Source organism: Triticum aestivum, unplaced genomic scaffold (genome assembly GCF_018294505.1).
Source record: "Triticum aestivum cultivar Chinese Spring unplaced genomic scaffold, IWGSC CS RefSeq v2.1 scaffold77688, whole genome shotgun sequence".
In the NCBI taxonomy this organism is placed as follows: Eukaryota; Viridiplantae; Streptophyta; class Magnoliopsida; order Poales; family Poaceae; genus Triticum; species Triticum aestivum.
In genome coordinates, this window is record NW_025227361.1 from 39,218 (window position 1) to 51,919 (window position 12,702).

At 47.1% G+C, this 12,702-nt stretch overlaps 1 pseudogene; it reads left to right on the plus strand.

The window, feature by feature from the left end:
- The first annotated feature begins 4,940 nt into the window (after nt 1–4,940).
- Nucleotides 4,941–11,171, plus strand: LOC123172709 (probable LRR receptor-like serine/threonine-protein kinase At4g36180; annotated as a pseudogene).
- Nucleotides 11,172–12,702: the final 1,531 nt, after the last annotated feature.

Consider the following 12,702-nt stretch of genomic DNA (forward strand, 5'->3'; position numbering starts at 1 on the left):
TCCACATTTTTGGCTTAGGTTCATATAAAAAATAATTATGCACTTCTATTTTGATTGAATGGAAATAAAATTGAATAAAAAATATTATGTAATTTTTGATTAATTGCTGTTCCAAATTTCACTCTCCTGTTCATAAAAACATTATAATTATGTACTTCTATTTTCATTTTATTACGCAGTTTAGCTACTTATGGATTTCATGTTAGAAATACCAAAATTCAATCATGTTTGACCTTCAATTGGAAATTTATAGATGGTTGTTGTCTCTTATTGGTTTGAAAAAGTTTTTTTTACGGGAAGGTTTCAAAAATAGATTTAGATCTCTATAAAACTAATAAAGATGTATCAGTCGTAAAATTGTATGCAGAGCTGGATTTTTTTTACATAGTACAGACACAAACACTTCATTTTGAGATTGGCGAGTCACCAGAGGTGCCTCCATAGTCGTCAGGACGTTTCCTCTCACTTAATGAATATCACAGGATACCCAAAATAAATCCAGAAAAATGCGAGCACGAATGTCAAGTCTAGGACTTGAACCATGGTGGGCTTCTTCCACCACAAAAAAGCAAACCATCTAAGCAAGGCTAAGTTTGCAAGCTGGATTGTTGTATACCGTTAACAGTTGGATTCACCATAAACGACATTGAGGTGAACGTCTTTCCGGTGTCTTTCATGTTATTCTGCTACTCCTCCTATGCTTGAAAAGAAAGCGTAAAAATTTTGTCTGAAGTCAAATGATGCAAAGGTTGACCAGGTTTGTAGGAAAAATAATGAAGAACCACAAATATCAAATTAGGATCATTATATTAGGAATAAATATATTTTGATATTATATTTACTTAGTCTTGTAGTTGTTGATAGTTTTCTTAACAAAGTTGGTCAAACTATGCACAATTTTTTTTTGAGGGAACAAACTATGCACGGTTTGACTTGGACAAAATTTATAGGCATTGTTTACTGAAAACGGCTTTCATCCCGCTTTACAAATAAAGCAAACCACCGAAGTACAACGTCCAACATCGGTGACAATACAAACGCACCCACACACGCCGCACGCCGCACACACGCAAAGTAGCACAACACATGGTTCGGTCGAAACCTGGGCATCGCAAAGTTTAGCAGGCCGAAGAATATCATGATTCGGCAAATGGACGAGAAAGAGGAGGAGGAGGAGGCCAGGAGAAGAAGCCGGCGTTTCTCGTTGCCCTCGACAGTGATGACGCGGTGATGGCGAGGTTCGTGCGGGAGCATCCGGAGTAGGTCTAGGCTGAGCGCTAGTTCTTTTGGAAGTGTGAGGCCCTGCGGAAGAAGAAGGCGGTGAAGGAGGACGAAGCCGGCCCCTCGTCGGTGATCGCCATCAAGTCTGACTCCTCGGGCTGGGATGACTCGGAGGAAGACCACGAGTGTGAAGACCCAACCAAAGGACGAGTATTGGGAGCAGTTGAACAACGACGATGAGTTGTTTTATGTTTGATGTAGTTCAAGTAGACTTGGAGTATGGGTAGCCTAGTGGGCTGAGACTGGAACCACTTAGCAGTAGCACTGGGTGGACGGCCAACGCTACTGCTATGGAGATACCTGTAGCACGGGTTCATGACAAGTGCTGCTGCTATATAGCAGTAGCGCTGCCCCTCCACCCCACGCTACTGCTAAGGTTCTATCTATAAGGTTTCTCTTAGTAGTGCAGCGACATCCCGCACTAGCGTTGCATGCTCCTTCCCGTCAGCATACTCGACCTGTCAAACAACCGGCTTACCGGGAACCTAAAGCCAGGCAAGCGCCTCTTATCTAAAAAAATAAGGTTAAGCTTTGACTAGGAAACAAAAAAGAGACAATGAGAGAATTTATTTGTACAGGGAGAGAAATAAAGAAGGGAATGTACAATGGGACCAGGAGGTGCACTTTCTCTTCAGAAGCTGCTTGCCTACGTCCACTTAGCCAAAGGATCCTCCTAACTAGTGAACGATTCTTCAGGATATGTGACACATGCAAACAATTTGATTGCATTTTTAGTTCTGGTGAAGTGGGGAGAGATGACATTTTCTTTAGAAGACATGCCAGTTCTTCCCGAGAAGGCAATTTTCATTCGAACACTATCGTTGTTTCATCCCGTTTTACAACTAAAGCTGCCAGCAAAGATCGTTCGTTTGTCAGCCCCTCTCAGGGAACGTTCGTCGGGTACAATTAACAATTACCGTAGGGAAATGCATTCATGCGCGACGCATGTGAAGCTGGCGCGAGCAAATTAAGCACGGAGGTAGCCAAAATGCATTCATGCGTGACGGCCTCAATAAAAAGCCGTCGGCTTATTAGGTAATTTATGTAGTGGATGTTAGAGATGTATTTGGTAGTTATAGATAGATTAGAAAAGAATTCTTCTCATCTTATCTCTAGGAGCCTTTTTGCCCTCCAAGTCCTGTGTCTCTATATATACTCACTCTCGAGGCTCAATAATACACACACTACATTATGTCAATTATCTCATCTCTAATCCTCTAACGGTCTTGTGTTAACTTCCTTGTGGAAGCACACGCAGCATGGTCTGACCTCGCTCGGAGAAAGAAAATTTGATTCTCGCGATGCACGACTGATCAGTCGGGTGTTCGGAGTATTCCCTAGAACCATTACACTCTCGAAGGGCCTAGGCCGTTCTTTCATTAGATAGAAAAGAGAGAGTAGTACAAGGCAAAACAGTCTAGGCGATCTAGAGCCAATTGCCGACAGAGTCAGAACTCCGAAAATACAGTGCATAGCCTGGCCTAACTGGGCTCAAGGCAAAACAAGAAGAAGCAGAGAAGAGATCAAAAAAGGTCACCGATACAACCTGCTGCTCTCCAGGCCCTGATATCTTCTCTGATCGAATCCAGCACCCTTTCAACGCTGCAGGCCACATGCTCAAAAATTCTCGCATTTCTTTCTTTCCAGATCCTCCAGTGGATAAGAATGATAATGGTGTCAAAATTGCGCCTATCAGACTTGGGGACATCCTTCCGTGTTCTCAGCCACCAATCCTCAGTATTAGCATAACTGTCATCTGGAACAAGAAAAAACACTCTCGTCCAGTCCCTGAACCTCCTCCAAACCTGCTGAGTGAACCGACAATGCACAAAAAGATGTGTGCAGTCTTCGTGCGTCGAGATGCACAACGGACAGTTGCCATTAGAAGGCCAGCCCCTCCTCTCCAAATTATCTGCGGTCAAGCACCTGCGATGAACAGCAAGCCACATAAAGAATTTGCATTTTGGGGGAGCTTTTGATTCCCATATTGGCTTGTGGCAAGCAAAGTGCACATTCGCAGCAAAGAACATGTTATATGCGCTGCCAACAGAGAACTTGTGATCCTTGGTCCACTTCCAAACTAAGCGATGAGGAACACCCACAGATAAGGAGACATGCTGAGTGATGTCCCAAATTTTGAGATATTGAGCCATGGCCTGCACCGAAATCCCTCTTGATATATCCCTGATCCAAAAACCATTGTGAAGAGCCTCCTTAACCGATCGCCCAGAATCCTTGACAAACGAGAATAAGGTTGGAGCTATGTCTTCAATGGAGACCCCTCCAGGCAGCCATTTGTCGGTCCAGAATCTTGCCCTCAGTCCATCCACTAAGCAGACTGAAGTCGCCGCTTTAAACATGTGCGAGATCTCCTTCTCCTGAGCCTCTGAAAGTTGATGCCACGGCCTTTCTTCGACATCCCATCTCGCGCATGGCCACCTACAGCGGAGGGCCTGACCGAACCATTTGAGATTTAGGACACCCAGACCTCCGCATTCCTTAGGCATGCATACCCTAGCCCAAGGTAACAGGCAGTGCCCACCACTAATATCAATGTCTCCTTTTCAAATAAAACTCCGACATCTCCTGTTGATTGTCTTAAGTGCCCACGCCGGCAGCGGCAGAACCGACAAGAAGTGGATTGGCAAGGCCATCAGAACTGATTGCGTGAGTGTTAAACGTCCTGCAGGGGCCATAAGCTTGGGTTTCCACCCCTTCATTTTGTTGGAAAACTTGTCGATGAGTGGCAAAATGTCCTGACGTCTCAGCCTGAAAATAGAAAGCGGTAATCCCAGGTACTGCAAAGGGAAGGTTTCCAGCTGACATGAAAAGTGTTGCGCCACACTAGCAGAGACAGCGTCGTCACATCTGATGCAAGTAACATAAGACGGCAAGTAACATAAGAACCATTACACTCAACTATACAGGGCTTTGTTCTTCTGTACCGTTAACACTTGGATGCACCATAAGACGGCAAGCAATTTTAAATTGGTTTATTATGAACTATACAGAATTGTGTTGTCACTCGAAAAAAAAAACTTGGATTCAGCATGAACGGGCCGGCCGGATCGGAGCCGAGCATCTTGCAGGCTGTCTTTGACGTAATTTCATACCTACCTCGTAAGGTGATACATACACTACTTCTAACAACCGTTATGTTATGTTCAATTAACGGTCCATATCAGTTTAGGTGCACCTTAAAATCATCAGTTGGATACTGTTCGAGTAGATATGGACAACATCGAAATGTGGTTAAATAGTTCTGTAACCATACTTTATATTTCCTTTGGTATCAAACTACCCTTTAAGTTTGTTTGAGACTAGGTTGTTAAAGAAGTTGAGCACAACGTACTTAGTCTCAGACTAGGCTTTCTAAACATTCATTTGATTGGACATTATTGGACCTGGTGTATGTGTGTGCGTTGCTTGATTGGTGCTCTTCGCCGGCGCTATTCGTCATGGTGTCTGCCGGCCGGCGGTATGCACACAGATGACGAGGGCCAGCCGGCCAGGACACTGCTGTAAATAACTCGGGTACGGTGCAGACCACACAACGTATGATTTTCTGCCGCACGAAACGGACGCGCTTGGCATTTGCCGCCGGCCGATCCATCCATATATATGTGTGTGCGTGATCTTCTGCGGGCAGGGTCGCGAACATGAGGAGACCAACCCAAGCGCATCTCGCCGGCACTGCCGCGCTCTTCCTGCTACTGGCAGCCACCATGCCGGCGACGGCAGTTGCCGTGGTGTCTTCCTGCTTAGTGCTCCATGTTTGGGATAACAAACTTTTTCTACCCAGACTTAAAAATATATTGGATAACAAATTAAAAATAGATGTGTACATATATACATACCTCCTCTAATCGCTTCGTTTCCAACATCAATAATGCAAAACATACAAAGGTTTTTATGCTTTTACACACTGCCTAGAATCTTTTTAAATTAACTAACCTCCCCCCTTCCCCCTGATTTTTATGAAGATGGGCCCATTCTCTCTGTTAATCTCCAATCAAAATCCACCTTTATGTAAAAGCATGTATCTTTTTGTACGTGTAGCATTATTTTTTCCAACATGCTCGCGCCTGCCGCTAAGGGAAGGGGATATGTAGGTGCCTCGTTTTGATCTACCGTGCATTCTGGCCGGTCGGCCGGCCGCATGAATGAGCAATCAAATTATGGTTAGTTTAATTTTAGCATTAGATTAGTTTGCATCTTTCAAATCATAGAAGAGTAATACTAATTTCATGCTGGTTTATTGACCCCTTTGTATTTTATGCCTGATTTTGATCATAGATTTTAATAAAAATATGTTAATGCATGTTACAAAAAACGATATCAATGAATCCGTATTTGAACATAGTTTCCGGTAATACTATTTTTCCTATGTATAACTGATATTTTATTAGTTAAACTTATGGTCAAAATATGACCCTAAACACGAGGGGGGCTAATAAACCAGGACGAAGGTAGTAATAGATATACAAACATCAAAGACTAGATAAAAAACTTGATCTTTGATAGTGTCTCGTAAATCAGATTTTGAATTAACTATCTCGGGCCAAGTTTGGATCAGAGCCTCAAAGTGCCTGACAAAATATTTTGGCGTTGATGAAAGTGATAGTTCTGTTTGACTGAGATCCAATTATTTGGCTCTCCCAAGCTTGGTTACCTCATCCTGTTTACACAACCAAATGTTTGACGAGGCGTTGGAGCCTTGCAGGTCCTTTTCTCCACCAAAATTTGGCACGGGTTGGTTGGCTGGATGACACAACGCAATTGAAATGGATCCTAGATCTTCCAATATGTAGTACTGTATGTATCTATCTATCCTATGATTTTTAGTCTTATAGTTCTGGCTCCATTCCAGCTGGTAAGTTAATCCGGTCGAGTGGTATCTAGAGAAATTATCGAAGCCAAGGGCAGGCCAAAACCTGGGATTGTGATATATAGCACCGTTTGTCCAAGTAGCTCCATTATCTATTTTGACGCTTTTAGGAGGATAAAAAACAAACATCCCTCTAAACTTCGATGGCTATTTTATACTCCCCCATTTCAATGGATTCATAATTTATCATAAATTAGACCAACTAAATGTGGTTTATATGTGGTCATAAAAATTACTTTTTAAGTCACAACAATATATATTATTCATATAATTTATGGTCAAAGTCTGATTTTGAGAAGTGTGCCCGTCTTATTCATTGGAATAAGCATTATGCAGCACTAAATCGTCAAAAGAACAGTTCCAAAACACAGTCAGCAAGTCAGCAGTCACGCCAACTCCATCGCGCGACCCCATCTTGTCCGGGTGCGTCCGTTTGGGGTAGAACGGACGAATAGCGCGGCTCCAAACGGACAAATGTCCGGATTCCGTCCGTTTTCGACCCATCCCCGGCCCAAACTTGCGTCGAGTTTGGGGTCAAACGGACATCGCACAGACGGGCTCGCCGCACGCCCTTGTCCTCCCATGGCCCGCCTGTCGGGGACACTAGCAGTCCCTTCGCTTCCAACGCCTCCACCCCCTCTCCTCGCCCCGCCCCCCGCCGGCGCCGCCGCTATTCTCCGGCCACCTCCTCACTGCGCAGGCCACGACCGTCCATACCAAACAACGTCTCGACATGGCAGCCAACACGCCCGAGCTTTCGTCATAGTTTTGGCTGTCGATCAGAGGTGGTTTGGCCGTCGCCATCTTTGCCGGTGGCAGAGGGGATACGACCGCCGGCGACGTACCACGGCGGCCGTGGCAGTTTCCGACGAGAGCTCCAGAGCGGCCAGTAGCCAGTCGGCAACCATCCCTGTTGCGCCGAGGTGATCATCGCGGCCTCTTTGCCACCACGACCGCAAGGTGTTCGACATTTTGCCCACAAAGGTATGGACAGTGGAGATCAGTTTTTCTTCCATCACTTCATTTGTTCATCGGACGATTTGTCGTCGGATGATGAAGATCTTGTGGTGACTGCACTGGTCGTTCACGACCACATTCAACAGTAGCTTCCTCGGTACAGGGGGTCAGTCCCTGGTCGTGCCCCCAATCTGAACCGCAACAGGGAGAGAGGTCACGCCCTGCTCTATGCCGATTACTTTTCCAACTCCCCGCTCTTCAAGCCGGATAAATTCCGTCGCTATTTTCGAATGGCGAGGCAGGAGTTCAATCATATCCGAGAGGGAGTGGTTGCTCATGACCCATACTTCGGGTGCAAGATGGATGCCCTTGGCAAGCTTGGATTCTCCTCTTACCAGAAATGCAGCGCGGCCATCCGCATGCTTGCACATGGAATTTCAGGCGATCTAGTGGATGAGTATGTGCGTATGAGTGAGACAACATGTCTGATGTCAATGTGCAAGTTTTGCCAGGCTTTGATCGAGGTGTTTGGCCCGGAGTACTTGAGGCAGGCAACTGCCGCTGATACAGAGAGATTGTTGGCGACCAACGCAGCTAGAGGCTTTCTAGGCATGCTTGACAGCATAGATTGTATGTACTGGGAATGGAAGAATTGTCCATTTGCTTGGCAGGGCCAGTACAAGGGGCATGTCAAGAAGTGCACTGTCATATTAGAAGCGGTGGCTTCACAGGATCTTTGGATATGGCATTCTTTCTTCGGCATGGCAGGTTCTCACAATTATATCAATGTGCTGCAGCGTTCTCCGGTCTTTGCAAGGCTTGCAGAAGGCCACTCCCTACCTATCAACTTTGAGATCAACGGCCACCAGTACAACAAGGGATACTATCTAGCTGATGGTATATATCCTCAGTGGTCAACTTTTGTGAAGACAATCTCGAAAACCCAAGGTGAGAAGAGAAAGAGATTTGCTCAAATACAAGAGAGTGCTAGAAAGTATGTGGAACGTGCTTTTGGTGTGCTTCAATCCCGGTGGGGTATCGTTCGGAACCCTGAACTATCATGGGATGAAACGAAGCTTTGGGAGGTGATGACTGTTTGTGTGATCATGTACAACATGATCATCGAGGACGAGCGTGATGAGAGTATCTTCGACCAAGGATTTAATTATCAAGGTGAAAATGTTGAACCCCTGCACCAAGAACTGGACACATTTGAACAATCTGTTCAATTCCACCGTGAGCTGCGTGAGTGGCACACTCATTTGGGTCTTCAAAATGACTTGGTTGAGCACGTGTGGGATCATATTGGCAACCAATAGATGTATTGGTTCATTTTATGTTCAGTCAAGACAATTTTGATTTGGTTGTAAAACTATTTTATTAGAGACAATTTCAATTGGGTTATAAAATTATTTTTATTTTCAGACAAATATTTGGACGTGCAAACTAGTTTTGATATGAAAATATGGGCATTTTTGGCCCCGGCGGACAGGATGGGGCAAACGGATGCGGCCGCGCACTAGGGGCACGGCCACCGCATCTCAGAACAGGTCCGGACACGACCCCATCTCCTACCCAAAGGGATAAAATTCGGCCAAACCGAACGTCCGTTTGGGGTCGCGCGGTGGAGTTGGCCTCAGTACGCCCATGTGACTGAATCTGGATCTTGGATAGATAGGAAGCGCGGGCCGGCGGTGTTTGGGGATCTTTCGTCTTCCTGTCGCAGTGCCCGGTCTGCCGGCCGGCATATGGATACAGTCATACAGACGACGAGGGTAAGGACGCTGGCATAAGCCAGATTAACTAAAGAGTGTACGCTCGACGTTGGATGCGCCTGCCAATGCATATTCATTATAAGTATATTGTGCGGTCCAGTGTGTGATCTCCCGCGGTCTTGACTTTTCCCTACACACAAGCATCTCTCTCCGGGTCCGTCCGGGGACATGACAAGACTAGCTCACCTCGCCGGCGCGGCCGCACTCTTCTTGCTGGCAGCCGCCATCCCGGCAACGACTGTTGCGGTGCTGCCCTCAGAGGCCGATGCCCTTCTGGCATGGAAGGCAAGCCTCATCGACGCAGCCGCGCTCTCCAGCTGGACCCGGGCCACACCCGTATGTGACTGGCATCGGGTGTACTGCGACAACAAAAGCGTCGTGGTGGGTCTAGGACTATATAGACTCGGTCTATCGGGCCGGCTTGATACGCTCGACACCGTGGCGTTCCCGGCGCTCACCCATCTGGACCTCAGCATCAACGACCTTGGCGGCGCCATCCCGACCAGCATCTCGCAGCTGCGCTCCCTCAAATCACTCAACCTCAGCAATAACGGCTTCAACGGCTCCATCCCGCCGTAGCTCGGTGACATGCCCAACCTCCTCTCCCTCAGGCTCGGTAGAAACAGGCTCGTCGGCATTATCCCGTGCCAGCTCTGCAGCCTCTTCTCCACAAGGTCACTGCAAATTTTTGACAACCAGCTCAGCGGAGAGCTTCCCAACTGCTGGTGCAACCTCAAGTCTCTGCAAGACATGGACCTGTCCAGAAACCTGCTCACCGGGGAGTTCCCGAACTGCTTGGGCAACCTGGAGGCTCTACAGTACATGGACCTGTCTGATAACTCTTTCTCAGGTGAATTCCCGGCAGCTACCGCAAGCCACAACTGCTCTCTCATCTCACTATATCTCGCCAGAAATGCTTTTGTTGGAGCTTTCCCACTCTTGGATGGTTGCCACTCGCTGGTCGCCCTAGACATCAGCAGCAATAGGTTCAACAGCTCCATTCCGCCGCAACTCGGTCACATGCTCAGGCTCTTCATCGTCAATCTCTACAATAATAGCCTCGTAGGTAACATCCCACATCAGCTCTGAAGGATCGTCTTCATTGTCACTTTAGATTTGTCCAACAATCTGCTCGACGGGGAGCTCCCGGACTGCTGGTGCAACCTCAACTATCTGCGGTACATGGACCTATCTAACAACCGGCTCATGGGGAAGCTCCCAAACTGCTGGTGGAACCTGAAGGCTCTGCGTTTCATGGATCTATCCAACAACTCCTTCTCAGGTAAAATTCCCGCGGCTGTGGCAAGCTACAACTGCTCCCTTACGTCACTTTATCTCGCCAGAAATGGCTTTGTTGGTGCTTTCCCGCCGGTCCTAGAGGGTTGCAACTCCCTGACCACTCTGGATCTAGGGAATAACATGTCTTTGGTGTTATCCCTCCATGGATTGGGAGTCAGGTTCCAATGCTTAGAATCCTTAGTCTCAGATCAAACAACTTCACTGGAGAAATTCCTCCATGTTTATCACAGCTTTCACAACTTCAGTTGCTCGACATGTCCAACAATAGATTGACTGGCTCGATTCCTTTAGGCTTCGGCAACTTAACCTCCATGAGGCACCCAAAAAATGTTTCCGCAATAATTGAATTGTTGTGGCATAAATATGATGACAGACTTGGCATAATCTGGAAGGGCCAGGATCAGATTTTCAGAGGCACAATCGGATTATTAGCTGGTATTGATTTATCAGACAATTTGCTATCACAATGCATCCCCGAAGAGTTAACCAATCTTCAGGGCCTTCTGTTCATAAACCTATCAAGAAACCATCTATCGTGCCGCATTCCCCAAGGCATTGGTAGCCTCTCTTTTCTTGAGTCCCTTGATCTATCATCTAATCAACTTATTGGAACCATTCCTCGAAGCATCACACAATTATCGTGGCTCACCATGTTGAATGTCTCGAACAATCTTTTGTCAGGCAAGATACCCATTGGGGGTCAGCTTCGGACCCTGACCGACCCATCGATTTACTCCAACAATTCTGGGGTATGTGGGTTTCCTCTCGACACTTCGTGTGATAATACTTCGCTTGCACCAGATGAGAGAAATGGTGAAGAGGAGGACCACTGGATGTACTACTGTGTGATTGCTGGGATTGTGTCTGGACTCTGGTTGTGGTTTGGGATGCTCTTTACAGTTAAGTCCAGGAGATGTCGTTTTCTTTCCTTTGTTGATGGCATGCAATGTAAAATTATGAAAAAGTTGTGACATTAGCTGTGCTATCTGCAATGCTGTACCTCTTTCATTTTTTGTTGGCGAATGTACAATGTTATACCAATTAATAGCATCGAATCGTTTGGTAAATTTGGTCGCAATGCATCTAACTCCCATTTTTCTACTCAAATTGATTTGATTACATTTTTGCCTATACAAAGATAGATCGATCCGGCCATGGCGCCATGCCATGCATGCACACGGAGGATCGCAACACAGTTTCTGGTTCTACTTCACTATTCTATCTATCTCTTCTACGACGCAATACATGACAGACGATAGGTGTGGCCAGGTGACCAAGACGAGCATGCCACTGTGACGGAGATACCTGAACTCCACTAAAAACGTGAGCGACACTAGGATGTTCCAGACAATAGAGGCCCTGGCACAACCGCCCACTAAGAAGAATGTCCCTTGTGCCCCAATCCTTAATAAAAAGATCAAAAGGATGAAATTCACAAAGCACGTTATTATCACATGTGAGTTTAGGAACTGAAAGAAGATTACGCGTCACAGAAGGATCTCTAAGAACATTGCGAAGCTGAAGACTCCTATTTGCATGACTAGTGAGAAGAGATGCTTGACCAATATGAGATATGTGCCTACCTGCTCCATTGGCGGTGTGGATCTTGTCGGAGCCATGATAGGGTTCACGAGTGTGAAGCTTCCCCATCTCACTCGTTAGGTTCTCCGTTGCCCCAGAATCCATGTACCAGTGAGGATCGATGAAGTAGGACTGAGTGTCCCCTTGTTGCTTTGGCGGCGCCGGACGACCAGCCATGGCAACCTGACACGCAAAGTTGCGAGTGTCCTTGCCATCATTGCCAAGACCAAGAAAACTCCGCTGAAAGCATTTGTGACACTTAGAGGACCAGTGCCCCTCAATGCCACACTACTGACACAAACGTCGACCACCAGACCCGGGCAGGGTTGCGGATGGTGGGGGAACTGAAGATGACGAAGACTATGCAGGGGGCGGCGCCTTGGACGAGCTGTGGCCACCCTTGGTGGCGGCGTTCGTGGACAGAGGGCTGTGACTGGCCTTAGAACGGCGAGCCTTGACCCGCTGTTCGGTGAGGAGGAGGCGGGAGTAGACCTCATGTGCCATCATGGGAGTCGAGTTGCCTCGCTCATTGATGATCTTGACCAGTGCATCATACTCCTCGTCTAGCCCATTGACGATGAAGGAGTTGAACTCGGAGTCGGTGGGCTGCTGTCCAATGGAAGCCAACGTGTCAGCAAGGCCCTTGACCTTGTTGTAGAACTCCGTGGCCGTGGAGTCAAGCTTCTCGCACTCGCCAAGCTGATGGCGGAGCGCGGACACACGAGCCTGAGACTGCTCCGCAAACGAGCGCTCGAGTATGGTCCATGCCTCATGAGACGTCTTGGTGAAGACGACAAGCCCAGTGACAGCCGGAGAGAACGACCCCTGGATGGAGGAGAGGTTCGCCTGGTCCTGCCCCGTACAAACACGGCGAACCAGATTATAGACCGGTCCGTGCACGCTGTCCACTAGCGCGGGGGG